At 44.5% G+C, this 14755-nt stretch overlaps 1 long non-coding RNA gene across 1 annotated transcript; it reads right to left on the reverse strand.

Moving 5' to 3' along the window:
* Positions 1 to 4359: 4359 nt before the first annotated feature.
* LOC135449637 (uncharacterized) lies at positions 4360 to 10206 on the reverse strand. Its single transcript, XR_010440795.1, has 3 exons — positions 9982 to 10206; positions 6217 to 6494; positions 4360 to 6070 (listed from the first exon to the last, which is right to left on the reverse strand). It is a non-coding gene; the product is annotated as an uncharacterized LOC135449637 (long non-coding RNA).
* Positions 10207 to 14755: the final 4549 nt, after the last annotated feature.

Consider the following 14755-nt stretch of genomic DNA (forward strand, 5'->3'; position numbering starts at 1 on the left):
AATGGGCAGCATCACCCTGAGAGTGTGCAGTGGCTTCTGCTTGGCCCAGGAAATGTTCCTGCCTGGTTGGGGAAGGTTTCCCAGGGATTTATGTCACATCCCGAGCACTTGTGAAATTCTCACCATGAGAACTTGGGATATGGAGATTTCAAAAGGAGTGTTTGGTCTGAAAGGGAGCCCAAGGCATGAATGCTGGTGAGTTGTGGGTACAACATGTATTTAACAAAAGTGTAAAATATTGATTTTCTGTGGCCTGCATGATTTCACAAATAATTTTGGCACTATATTTTGTTCCCTAAGCTGTTTGGGGAGATACTGCATATCCATGTAAAAAAAAAAAAACCCTCATAGCTCAGCCCCTCCTTGTCCTTCACTGCAGAAGCACACCTGAGCTGTATCCACCTCCTCTCACAAGCATTGTCCAATACTGCCCTTCCCTGGGTGTTAACCTGATTTATTTGCTGCTCCTTGAAAGACTGGTTTCTTCATTCAGCCTATGTCTTTTATCACCAGCCTTCTCCTTGGCTCTGTTGATAACACAGTTGCAGCAAAACAGAGGATTTGATAATATTTTAATATATTGAGTTTTAAACATTAAATACCTCAGCTTCCATTTCCTGCAGACAGAGCAGGTTTTGATTCTGGCTGCACAGAGGGGTTTTGGGTTTGGTGAAGATTCAGGATGGACACGAACTGAACCCTTTTATCTTTTTTCCTTTGTAAGTAACCTTCAGAGCCAGTCTGGCTGGAGGACATACGTCTGGCTGCTTCCTTTCTGTGCAGAGACTCTGGATCAACACCTGTGACACACAGCTAGGGATGGATTCCACATATTGCAGCACTCACTCCCCTGCCGACGCAGGGACAGAGCAGATTGTCAGCTTCTGCTGCAGCCATCCAATAACCCACCATCTGCTTTCCATTTTTAGTTTAGACACAAGCAATAGACCTGAATCAAAACCGTGGTTCCAGACCCCATGAGGACTGATAGAAATTCTTCTGAGCTTAATAATTAAATAAATAACAACAGCAACAAAGAAATAAATGGTTTAATCTCCCAGCAGAAAGGCACGGTGCTGTGCACGTGCCTGCAGACTCATTACCTCATTCACTCCAGCCCCCGCGCTGTCAGGGCTTGTTCCCTGTCACATCTCAAGTCTTTACCAAAATTTCTGCAGGGCAGGGACTGTGTATGTTTGCCTGGTCATGTATCTATGGGAATAACGTGAAGTACTAATGGTATTAACAGCAAGTGTGAAAGGCAATTTGGAAACCGGAGTTAATTTTGAAATTTGGCTCTTCGGTTCACCGTGAGTAACCAGGGAGAAAGAAGAAGCCTGTCATTAAATGTAATTAAAATTAGGGATTTGAAATGAGAATTGTCATCCAAATCATAATGGCTATCGAGGATATGGCCAATGAAATCATCAGCCATGGGCCATCCCAGTGTGGCCACCAGGACGCCTCCTTCCCTTTGGGCTACAAGCAAAGGTGATGGATGTGGCACAGGGCTTGGGCACAGAAGGAGGAGAGGCTGTGCTGGGCTGCAGCGTTGTCTTTGGAGCCTGGTTTGGGATAAATCCATCCTGCCAGGGGAAGCAGTGACTCAGAGGGACCACTCCTCCTCCTGATTCCTGAGTCCTGATTCCTGTCCTGACGTGGTTCGTGGTTCTCTCCCCACAGCCTCAGTCATCGCCTTCTCCTCTCCAGCTCTGATGATGCATTCCCAGCCTGCTGTCAAGAGTCTACCTAGAAAACTGAAGGAGCATTGATATAAGAGAATAATATTATCAAAATGCAGGATTTGAGGGTGAGGCTTTCCAGGGACTATCTCAAGCTCCTGAGGATTGAAGAGTCATCAGGGTTAAATTCTAAAAAGAAGCTAATTCCCAAAAGACCTTTGTCTGAAGTGGTGATGTCAACAGGAGAATGAGAAAAGGGAAAAGTCTCTTCTGCTGGTGTTTGTCACTTGTAGACAAAAGTGACTGCTCATGGCAGGGGTCTGGAACTGTGTGGGAACTTTAATTTCCCTCCCAGTACAAACCACTCTGGTTCTATGAATACCTGAGGGCTTCATTGGTGCTGTCAGAGGGTTGGAAAGCATTTATGGAGTGAGCAGGTGAATCTCTCCACAGGGAGGGCAGTGACTGGGTCAGTCCTTTGCTCCCCAAACATGAGGCATTTCCTGACTGTGCTGGCTCTATGGCACCCAGATTTCATTGCTCTTTTTCAAGTCTGTGGAGCCAAATGCTACCTTGGGATTTTCAGCAGCATCTCAGACAGTCCTCAGCAATGGAGCAGACCTTGCAGAGGACTTTGTCCCCTACATGGCTGCAGGCACTCTGCCAGGTGCTCCCAATCTCTTTGTGAGAGCACAGAGGGAGCAGCCCTATTCCCATGGAGTGGAGCCAGGTTACAGGGCTGAGGCAGAGCTGGATTTGCTGCACTGGAGGCTGCTGGTGGAGCTGCATGGCTGGCTGCTGGCAAAAGGATGGGAGATGTTTCCTGTTCTTTTGGCAGAATGAATAGTTTGATCTAGTTTGGTTTCCCCTGACATGGTGAACAAGCTGACAGCACTGGTGAGTGCCAGCTGAGGAGGGGAGAGAAGCAGCAGAACTGCTGAGAGTCACAAGAATATTATGTGGGACTAAGGCAGGCTTCCCTCTAAAAGGCTTCCCTTTAAAACCTGGATGTGGCCTTGGAGTTGGTTAGACAGAGCTTCTACCTTCCTCCACCTCCAGCCCTGCCCATGAGACAATATCTGAGCTAAGGAACCGCTGCCATTCCAGAGCCTCTGGTGCTATCCTCTCCCAAGAAAACAAGCATGTGGCTCTCTGCAGGGTGAGAGAGGATTTGGGCACTGCATTCAGGCCTGGCCCTGTGAATGGAAAGACTGAGCTCTGCACAGCACTGAGCAAAGCTCCTCACAGCTTTCTGCCCAGAAGCTGAGTCTCCTCTGCCAACCTTCAGCCTTGCCCAGCCTTCCCAGGATGTTGTCCAAAGCCATCCTGATTTCTGCTCCTCACTGCATGGAGCTCAGAATTAGGATTAGGATAGGTGGGTGTTGTCCTGGCCCTGTTCTGGAAAGGCAGGTTAACAGGAGTTCAGCACTGAAAATACCTGCTATGGACACAACCCTGCAGAGCTCATCCAATGTGAAGGAAGCAGTTTTTGTCTGAGTCTCCCAAGCCAGGAAGAAAAAGTGACTTCATAATTTTTTTTAAATGTTTCAGCTTCTGCCTGACTGTTGCAACCTTCCTGTTATTTGCTGCATCATTGTTCATCCTCGCTGGGGAGGGACAGGCAGGGCAGCCCTGCTGTTTAATCACTTGCCTTCACTGCTCACTTGTGGTTAATCCTTGCTCCTCAGCACAGCAAGTGGAATGCAGTAGTGCTGCTTTGCATTACCGCCCTGGAGCTGAGAACCAGGCCAATATCATCAAAATTCAAGGCATTCCTTTCCCAAACCCACTTTACATGGAAAAGTACCCTTAACTCTCTCTAGCCCCGAATACCAGGCTTGAGGGCCTCTTTACCTGCCAATGATGCTGGGCAAGCTTTCAGCCCAGATAAATCACAGGCAGCTGGGGAATGGGTGGAGGCTCTCGTTTCACCACTTGAAAGGCAACTTTTAAAAGTTGGTTGGAATTCAGCCTTTAATTTTGCACCCACAGATTTGAGCCTGTAATCAGATGTGAGCTGGGATCTGCAGATCCCATCTGCTGCAGCACCAACACCACCTCTGCCTAATCCAAGAGAACAGTTAGGTAATTAAAGGTCTGGATGTGTTCAGCTTTTCCCACCGCTGAATATGGGCAGAGCATTAAAAGGCTTTGGGTCCTCTGCACTCATCCTGGGTGAGCAGATTCCCGTGCTCCTTATCTCCTGGTCATTCCTTTGGGGTCTCTAAGTGCTCCCTGGAGCTTTCCCATTTATCACAGGCTGCTTTCCTAAATTAACTGCTCTGATATGCTGCTCCAAATGAAATTATTACTATTATTGTTGTTATTATCATCATACAAAACTCCTAAACCCACACAATTCCAAAAATGAGACTTCATTTAGTGAGGATTCTTTAAAATATATTTATTTTATTTTCCAAATCCAAACTTCAGGAAAATTTTGTATGCAGCATCCATGGCTCGAGGCTGTGCCTGTGGGCAGCCAGAGCCTCAGCATTGCTTCCAGGGGAATATTGCTCCACACAGCCCAGCAGAAAATTGTTGTTTTTACTGGCATTTGTGCTGCAGCAGAATTTGGAAGAAGATATGGAGGAGCTTTATGGCATGGTCTGCTTGCTCTTGTTGTCACTGGTAAAGAAACAAATAAATTTTAAAACTGCAGCCTCTGTTCTCTGTATAATGATGGGGGAAATGGTGCTCTGGTCTGCTGCCTTACCTGAAATGTCACTGCACATCTCAAAGAAAAAGTCAGGGAAGTAAAATGAAAAAAAAAAAGTTTTTTTTAAAATTTCTTTCCTAAGTGTATGTAATAAGTATGGAAGGAGAAGGTATATTTTTGCTGGGATACTCCTTGAAGAAGTCACTGATATTTGTGTTTACTGCTGGATCCCATCATGTCAGATCTACTTCAGTCACAGAATGATGGATTCAACTCACAGGACGAAGTGCAATGGAGCAAAAGGATTGGACTTACTTTGAAGTACGTGACTCTCACAGGTGCTGTCTTATTTTATTAAGAAATAAATGAAATCTCTGCACATCTCTGCATGGCTGGGGGCTGGAGACTTCCCCAGAGAAGCCAACCCATATCAGGAAAGCATCACCTACAGTCAGGCACAGGAAAGGAGATGCATTTTGCTATGGGGCTGTGCTCTCAGCAGCAGTTCTCAGTCTAGATCATGATTAATGCTGTGTCCAGTCTAAAAATTTAGATTTTTTTAAATATATATAACTGGGCATTGAGCTTGCTTTTTTATTTTTATTTCTTGACTCATTTGAATGTATCAGACAAAGTCTTTTTCCTCTTCTGGAAAAACTCTGTAAATCCCTTATCATGACTCCATCTTGGTTCTCCTCTCCATCTTCCCCTTCACTCTGGAACCTGCATCATGTGTACATTTGATATGATCACATTTGAAATTTCTACGTCTTGAGATTCATTTTCTTCTTTCCATCCTTTTGCTTTCATTACCTTGCCTTGTTGCAATTCAGATTGTAAAACCTGTGGGGCAGAAATTTTCCTTCTACAAAAGCACACCCAGGGTGATAAGCAAGCCACGGTGCAGAAGGCACATTGTGTGCTCTCATGGGCTGCTGGGGTGTTCACAGGGAAAAGCTCTTTATTGCAGATGAAAGCAGAGCTTGGAAAGGGAGAGGAATTTGTATTTCACAGAATCATTTAGGTTGGAAAATGCCTTGTTAAACACCATGTAATATTTATTCCACATTTGCTGGCCTGAACCACTGAGCAGCGTTGCTGAAGGCTGTTACCTCTCCCAGCAGTGGCTGTGGTGGGGGTTTTGTGAGGCTGTGCAGGCTCCTTCAAGATGCAAGACCCTGTCTTAGGAATATCCTGTTTTATTATTTATTTAAAGGATGTTTTCATGACACTGCAATTTCCAACCCAGCATGGTGAGACCATAAAATAATAGCGGGTCTGTTAGGGAGGACGTGTTTTATTTGGCACATTTTGGGGAAGAGCAGTACAAAGGAAGAAAATAAAGTTGCAATGAGCTGGGCTCTCTGTCCATTGGTAACCACTCACCACAAATAACTGCTTGCTGCTGCCCACACGTGATATTTTAAGGCCTGAACTCTTAAAAAGAAGCTCTTAAACATCAGCAATATTTAGTGCCGTGCAGCCTCCTGGCCACACATAATGACTGCAGTGTTTTTTATGAAACTCATCACATTCTGGGCTTTGCTTTAAGACCTCCCATCAATCACTCAACCCCAAGCCGTGCCTCACACCTTTTCAATTCCCAGAGTCTTGCTCTTTCCGTTACGTTGCTCTTAATGTCTCTTTTTTCTGCCTTCTTCCTTGCTGCCTGCTCCTTGAGGAAATATCCTCTTTCCAAAGCTGTTTGCTGAACAGTCCTCCTACTGATCTGGAGGAGAGAGGAAAACCTGATCAGGCCCATAAGGCAAATGCAATTAGAGCACAGTTATTGACTGTTACAATAAAAACAAACATAAGTAGTACAAAGATCAAGCAGCACATGAGGCAAGTAAAGGAAAAAATATTTTTGCCTACCACAAAATTAATGGTGGTAGGCAAACCACACTGCAGCTTCCACAGGATATTGCAAAGGGCAGAAATAGAAGTTATTTTTTAAAATTAACTAAGAAAATGAATGAAGGCTGGATTCATCATCACTTGTTGTGAAATGCAATGACTCAGGTGAAAAAAGCTGCTGAGAAAGCTCCCAGGCAGTTGGTAGGAGCTGGGAGGACCAGGAATCCACTGCTGCTCCTGTGGGACGTGGGATGGATCTGACTCAGCCACTCTTACGTGCTTTTCAATCATGCCACCTGTAAGGAATAAAACAATTACAAAACATAATTACAAACTGCTACAGACTGCATAAATGCAGTTAATTCAATGTATGGATTTGCCTTACTGATGAGATTACCTAGTTCTTCAACCTTTTCATCTATCAGTTTCTTCCTTTCTGCCTAATATTATCTTTCTCCTGCTCTGGTAATGGGAAGTTTTGTTTTGCTGCTCCTCAGGGCTGTGCCTGTGGCTTTCTGTCTGTAAAGCTGTCTCACATAACTAAAAGTAAAGCAGTTTATTAATTTTCTTTTGCTTTCTCCCATTCCTGACAACCCCAAATACTCTGTCTCTCCTTGCCCCTTGGTCTCCTCCTCTCTGCATAGTGGAGAATAAGCACTGCAGAAAACTTTTCCACTAAGTAGGAAAGCTTGGTAGGACATTTCCAAAGTGCTTGGTCCCTTATCACAGACTCTCATGGTGAAACTGGGGCTCAACCAGCACCAAGGCCACTGCTGAGTGTCTGAAAACTCTTCCCACCACTCTCTTTTAATTTGACCTCCCCACCCTCTGGTTGTTTTGAATTAGGGTTTTGGCCTGGGATCACTGCATTACACTGTGTGATATGAGAATATATATAATAAATATATATTGCAAACAGAGCCCAGCACTGCTGGCTGGCTGAGCATCCCTTTATCTCTTGTGGCTGGGGGAGTGCAGGATGCAGGCAGCTGAATTTCTTACACTGACACAGCTCCTTCCTCTCCAAGGTTATGATATCATGAAGGAAATGCAAGATAAACCACGGCTTCAGCAGCCTCCTTTCTCTTGTCCCTCCCCATTGAGCTGCTGGTGCACACAGACACTGCTGAGCTTTGTTTGGTGCCCTGCTGGGCAGCAGGACAATGCCCAGTGCCACAAGCCACCAGCTGTCCCACAGCAAAGGCACCCACAGTAAACAACCAGGGACAATGGGGGCTCTGGAGAGGGGGAGTGGGGCTGTACCAGGGCTGGTGACTGTACCTGAGGTGACAAAGGGACAATTCAGCCCTTTGGGACTGTGCAGAGAGAATCAGTGAGGAGAGATTAGCAAGGCTTGGCTTGTGCAGGCTGGCACATGACAACATTATTGGTTCTGTCATTTGATGCTGGGTGAAGAATGCAGGAAAAAAGTGCTTTTAGCCAGCCATGTTAGAATATGATGGTGATAAGGTTATTGTATGGCATTTTCTGCTCCCTTTTTCTGTCCCCTGCAGTCTGGTGGAAGACCACTCTGCTCCTTTCATCTGCTGGTATTCCTGGTTGTCAGGCAGCCCCAGGATGGTGGAATTCCTGCCACACCAGCACAATACAGCCAGAAAATTTCTGGATGTATTTGGGCAGTTAACTGGGATCAATACACCCAGAAATTTTCAGGGTGACTCATCTGTGCAGGCTTTGAAAGTATCAAAAACTGAATGCCTGGCCTAAAGCATGCAGAATGGAGGAAAGGTAACTCACACCTGTATAAAAAAATGGTCTGATGAGGATTTACACTCTGAGGAATTGGATAGCTCTGCACAGCACACAATGAGAAACTCAGCAGTAGGCACCTGGGCTTGAAGGTGTTGGTTTGTGCTCTCTGTGACATACTTCGTAAAACCAAAATCTGAGTGTAAACAGCAGATAAAGATTTTTTTTTCTTTAAATGGCCTGTTGCCATGAAGAAATGGAGCTGGGCAAGCAAACAAGCAAAGGCAGCTGAGAGAATGAAGGTCCCATAACTCACAGTGCATTTGTTTACTTTCTTTGGCATGAGATGCAGGTGTGAGCTGGGTCTTTGTTTCTTGCTGCAGGCTGGAAGGAAGCCTGCCTGCTCCTTGCCATGCAGGTAGCATAACTCCAGTACCAAAGAATATTCTTTAGCCACCTTTTTAATGAAGGCACAAATGCCTTTTGGAAAAAAAAGAAGTCCAAGGACCAGCTAAAGTTGAATAAATAAAACCTGCAAACTATTTCGTGCAAGGCTCTAAGGATGGTTTTCATTTATTCACCTCACCTCCCCCTGAAATAACCTAAACTGAATGTTCATGGATTACTCTCCCCAGTTTTGCTTCCTGGCCTAGATCTTTGCACATTTTCACCTCTCAGGTGTTGCAAATCCCCACGGACTCCCCCTGAGTGCAGACTCTGTACCTGCTCTCTGCTTGGTCCTGTTAGTCTTTTGTATTTTAAACTTTGTAAGGATTTTTTTTTATAAGCACTTTTTGATTTTAGACCCCTTTAGTGCAAGTTTAGTGGAATCACAGAGAACTTGTGGGAGGGCAAAGTGTAAGGGCAGTAGTGAGGATGGCTGAGTGAGCCCAGGTCGGAGCTGCTGGATACAGAGAAATAGTTTTGGGGGAATATTGGGGAATATTCCAGTGGCCACATCCAGCCTTAGGAAAGGCATTTCAGTTTTCAGAGCTAAATAAGCTGTGAGGAAGCCCCTCCTGGAGCTCCAGGTGGAGGAGGTGAATGTGCAGGAGCAGGAGACAGACACCCAGCTGTGTAACCTGAACACCTTTCCTGTGGGATGGATAACAGGGAGAAAAGCAGCACCTGGAGAAAGCAACCTGGGGGGACTGACAGCATTATCCTGTGTGTGAGGCTGGAGAGCAGGGAGAGAAAGAGAGGGAGAAAGGGGAAGAGCAGGCAGCTGCTCTGTGGATGCTCCGTGTATTTGGCTAATGATGGTAATAAAACAGGATTAGCTGCTAGCCCTGGATTGATGGCCGTGGCAATTGCCAGACACCCTGCTTCCCTTCTGCGAGCAAAGGAAGGTGGCTGCATGTGGGAATTACTTTTAAAAGCTCATTAGCTGGGTGTTAAGTCTCATCAAACAGTTAACATTTCAAACAAGTACAACCTGGGTATAATTGCAGCCTCTCTAAATTTGTTTGCCCCATTAATACCTGCCACTATCAATTATTGAATTCCTCCTCAGCTGTTTGAATGCTTGTTTCAAACTGAGCCTTACATGGATTTATTTGTTTGTTTCTGACCAGAAGATAGCAGTTTTTTTAACCAGAAGATGTGTTTTCTGCTCCATGAGCCCTGTAATCTGAAGGTAAGAGATTAAGTGGGAGACAATGAGGATGATGATGTTTGGTTTCGTGCTGCAAAATCCATGGGAAATTTCGAGGCCAGGTTTGAGAAGATTGGGGTTTGGAGGACCTGGTTTGAGTGTCCCAGATGTGCCAAGGAGTTCCCACCAAAGCAAATGGAGCCTGAGTCATGCAGGAGACTCCAGCTCGTGTTTATTCCAGCAACAGGAGAACCATAGCAGCAGGAAAACAAACTTTGGGACAGAGGACAGATAAATGAGACATTCCTGGGCAGCAGGAGTGAGTTCCACAGGGATGCCAGAGGGGAGAGAGGGTCCCTTGCCCTGGAGCACTGGGGGAGTGTAAGAGGGGTAAACTGTCCCTGCCAGGCTGATAAGGAAAATAATAACCTGGAAAAACCTTTATTAGTGCTGACCCAAACATTTTTGCCATTTCTCACCTCGGAATGTTTGCTTTTATTGCTGTTGATTCTCTTTTTGTCTGGCTGCTGTGTCTCTGCTGAAAGTTTTGTGGCACAGATGGTTCCCTGGTAATTTCTTTGTATGTCCTCCAGGACAGCTATTTAAATTTTTCCATTTTTTTAAAGTGACACCTGTTGTACTTGGGTATTAACTGGAGAGGGCAACAAAGTGGGCTGGCAGGTGAAAGTCCTCCTCTTGATCTCCCTGTGCTTATCTTTAATGCTTTTAAGCACAGAGAATCAAAATAATTAATTAGGGCGGCATTTCTGCGGTCAGAGGGAGAGCTTTGCTTTGGCTCCCAGCTCCCCACAGCTGCTCAGCTGCCACGTGAGCAGGCATTTCTGTGCAGTGCATATGTGGCACTCTGTGCTCCTGATGACTGAGAAAAGGGGTTTATTTTGGAAACTGCTAATGGCTTTGTTTGCACGTTTATTCCCTTTGCTGAGAGAGGCTGCAGGCTTGTTGCTGTGACCTTTTGTGCTGCTGTGATAAGAAGCTGTTGTGGAGGAAAGCAGGTCTGATGCTTTGGGCATCCAGGGGCCTTTGGAAAGGCCTCCAAACCATCCAGGCAGAGGGAGGCAGGATGCTGATTGCAGCTGGAATCCATAGGCTGGGCAATGTTTGCTAGGGTAAATATTTGGAATGTAGGCGTAGGAATTTAGAAGGAGAGAGGTGAATGTATATACTTCTTCAAGGCACTGGGTTGCTGGTTTTGAGAGAGCAGTTCTGGAGGCATCTCCAGCCATGCCAGGGCTGCTTCCAGTTTATTTCATGTAGAGCAGAGGATGTACATGGATGGGAATGTGCCTTCCTCCCATCTTCAGTCAGGAACCCTGCAAAGCTGTCAGACACCAGCTGAAAGGGGGCTTTTGCTTCCTGGAAAGGGAAATTGCAAACCACCCCTGAAGACTGAGCCAGCAGCATTCTCAGTGTTCTCCCATCTTCAGACCATCTCTTAAATATAGCTGTAAAATAATTCAAGTTTAAATGTTAATTATTATATAAGAAGCGAACTATAAATTCTTGTTGCTCTTTATTTTGACACTAGAGCTGCAAACAACAAGGCATGTCATATTGCCTTTATAAATTAACCCCCCAAAGTGGCTCTAATTGACTTTCAAGTTATGGTAATATTGCTTTCCATACATGTTCCCAGGTTCTAGCAGTAAAAAAGTCTACTTACATGAATCATAATTTATGAGAGGGAAAACTGAATTATGAAGATATCCATGCTGAAAGTACAACATTTTTTTTTAATTATTATTCTTGGTTAGATAAGTAGCTTGGAACTGGTCATTTAAAGAAGAAAAACAATGCTGGTTGCTTTTTCAGTGGCCTCTTCAGCTTGTGCATGTAATAATATATAAAATGAGGCATATTTCCATAGCTGCCATTCTGGAGTGAACAAAGCTTGTTATTAGCTTGTCTAGCCTGGTTTGTTTGATTTGAACTTCAGTCAGGGGATGAGTGCATGCTTGACATTTCTTCTGCACTAAAATGTCTAAAGCAATGCCAGCCTGGGCTCCATTATGAGAAACAAGTAAAATCCATTCAGTATGTTCATGAGCAACTATTCTGACTTTTAATATACTTACAAAGTATATAACCACTCTTGGCTGCTTATGCAGCCAAATATTTTTGATATTTAAAAGAAGAAAAAAAACAAAACAAAAACTAGTGTAGGTTTTCTTAGATATGGAAAAAGTACCAGCAAAATCCATATTTGTTTTATGTGGCTGAACCTGTTTATATTGCCCATGCTGAGGATTATGTGCCCTTAAACAGGAGAGGAATTTTGTCTACAGCTGTTGTGGGGAGCCTTAATTATAAAAGATGACACAGAAAAAGTGAAGAATTTCCTTAATGAGTGTGTTAGTCATGAGAACAGCAGACAGATCTGTGATTTTTAGCTCAGTTCCTTGAACTCTGGAAATATTTCAAGTACATCCCTGATCTGATCCCTGTTGAACAAATAAATTGGGTATATCTTTGAGGTTATTATTTTCAGTGGGGCTTACACATGTGCTCAATAACAATGTACAACAAAAGCTCTGCTGAGTTCAGGTTCCAGGTTTGCTTTCAGGTCAAGAATAATGGCAGTTGTCCTGAGAGCTACAGATAAAACCACTGTGGGTGTTCAAAGTAGTGTTTCCAGGCTTAAAAATGTTAAAGAAATAGACAAAGTGTGTTTCTCCCCCTTGGATTCCCTGGAGATGTCTGATTTGGCTGATGGCTTGCCATCAATGTGATCATCAGATAATCCCAGAATGAAAGCATCATTGAGGTTGGAAAAAGCCTCCAGTGAGCCTGATATTAACTGAGCATGGCCAAGGCCACCACTAACCCATGTCCCCAAGTGCCACATCCAGATGTTTAAATCTTTCAGGGATGATGACTCCACCACTGCCCTGGGCAGCCTGTGCCAATGCTTGACCACCCTTTAGATAAGAAACTTTTCCTGATATCTAAACTCCTCTGGCACAACTTGAGGCCAATTCTCCTTGTCCTGTTGTTTGTTACTTGGGAGAAGAGACTGATCCCCAGTGATGTTCATCACTTTAGATATTGCTGTGCAAGCTCCAGGCATCTCTTTTAATTAATGGCATTCTTTATGTCTCACCCAGTATGCCCAAACCTTTTTTTTTTTTCTCCTTTTGCCACAGCAATTAATTACCCTAAAGGCTGATATAAATGGCAGTGAGTGTGACCAGAAATCAGTGTGCAGAAGCAGCCTCTCTCACACACCTTCATGCTGGCTCTGCTGGAGCCCTGCTAGGGCTCCTTCCCACAAGATGTGTCCGAGCAGGAGGCATCCAGGCTCTGCCCTTTTCTAGCAGCAGCAGCAGGAAGCGGTTTCAGAGTTCCTCCTTTGGGTTCATGCCACCCAAACATGGATATTTTTCTGGTAAATACAGCATGCATGCAGCCTGCTTGACCTCAGTAAATACTGAGTGAGCCTGTGTGTAAGCTTGAGGTCAGCGTGCCGTTGGTGACTTGGAGAGGCTGCTCTGGCAGCAGGGACCTGCCATCAATCACAACCTGATTTTAGGGCCAGCCCTTGCAAGCAGAGCAGGCTCTGTCAGTCAGTAAAAACTCCAGATGAGGAGGAGCTGACTGGTGACAAAGCAGCACTGCTGTGTGAGGAGATTCATCTGTGGCACTGCAATGCGTGCAGAATAACAACAAATCCATACCTTTCCCCAAATTAGTCACTGTCAGTTTTTTTCCTGGTTGCTAGCAGGTATCATTTGAATCTTCCTAACTAGACTGAGTCCCAAACAGTTCCAAACTGCTCCCTGGTCAGCTTGTATGGAGAAGAGAGTGAATTCTTCATTCAAAAACTCTGTAAATTTGTGTTTCCTTCATGAAACCCCTACTTTGGGATATCCATGGTGTCTTTAAACTTTCTATCTCCAAATCTTCATATAAAGGTCAAGGTTGGCACCTGGTAGTCAATGTTTCCCTTAACACTTCACATCAGTGTAACTAACATCCTACTATTTATTGTTTTGTTCTCTGGGGGAAACTTGATTTTTTTTCTTTTTTTCTGATGATTAACCCAGTCACCCAAACCAGACATTTCTGTGATGGTTCCTGTCAGAACATTTTCAGTAGTGGCACAGTAGTGTTAAAGATGGAGATGAAGCAAGACAATATGGTTCCAACAAAGCTAATAGGAAAAACTCCCATGAACTTCAGCAGAATCAGGATTTAATCCCTGCTATTGTAGAGTTAAGAAAAGCTCCATGAGAGAGAAGTCTTTAAAAGAAATTATTAGAGAACAGTTATGATCTCGCATGTCAAATGTATTTAATTAGAAGAATTTTTCCAGTACCTCTAGAGATTTAGGGACATGCAGTGGGACCTTTTCTGTTTGGAAAATACTTTGCCCATTGTGGGCACTAGGAGAGGAAAAAAATTGAAATAATCTGTATCCAATTGCAGTTAGAAATGTAATACAATGGGATAGGGCTGAGACCCACAGGGAAGCAGTGGCAGCACTCCCACTGACCTTAATGGGAGCTGGACCACATCCCACACGGCCTCAGAGACGTTTGTGGGGGGAAAAAAATGTCTACTGCAAAGCTGAAAGATGAGAACGAAGAAACGCATGGATTTCAAAACTCTGTGGCTCGAGTGGGGCCAGAGCCAAACCTGCTGAAGCAAGCACAGAGTCAACGGTCAGGCAGGCTTGGTTTGACTCGTTCTGTTGGCTCCTTTGTTTTGCAGAAAGTTTTGTGGGTTTGTTTGCTCCCACTCTTAAAAAATACCTGTTCATCAGCAGATAACGAACATTAGTAACTCCTCTGTGTAACTGATATGCTGGGTTTTATCCAAAATCACGGGTTTTATCCAAAACCACAGTGTGTTTTCACTAATGAAGTCCAGCAGGAGCTGATGACCTCCACTCTCAGCAGTTCCAGTCCCAGAGAAGAATGTCTCCCATGGGATCACCTGTGGGCAAGGGCTGGGAAAAGGCTGGCACAAAAGGGTCTTATAGTGGAGGGGTTTCTCTTGCTGCAAGTGGAGGCAGATCATGGTGGTAAAAATGCTGCTGTCTCACTGGCTTTGAGGACAGCAGAAAAATGATGAGGGGGTAAAATTTGCTAGAGGTAAAATATTTTCTGGGTTTGAAATGCAGCTGAGGAAAGGCTTAATGGTGGAAAGGCATTTCCTTCATGTAGAAGAAAAGGAAAACCCAAAGAAAGAGAATGAAAATACCTTCAACCTCAACAGGGCCAGCAAAGACCA

Source organism: Zonotrichia leucophrys, chromosome 6 (genome assembly GCF_028769735.1).
Source record: "Zonotrichia leucophrys gambelii isolate GWCS_2022_RI chromosome 6, RI_Zleu_2.0, whole genome shotgun sequence".
Taxonomy (NCBI): domain Eukaryota; kingdom Metazoa; phylum Chordata; class Aves; order Passeriformes; family Passerellidae; genus Zonotrichia; species Zonotrichia leucophrys.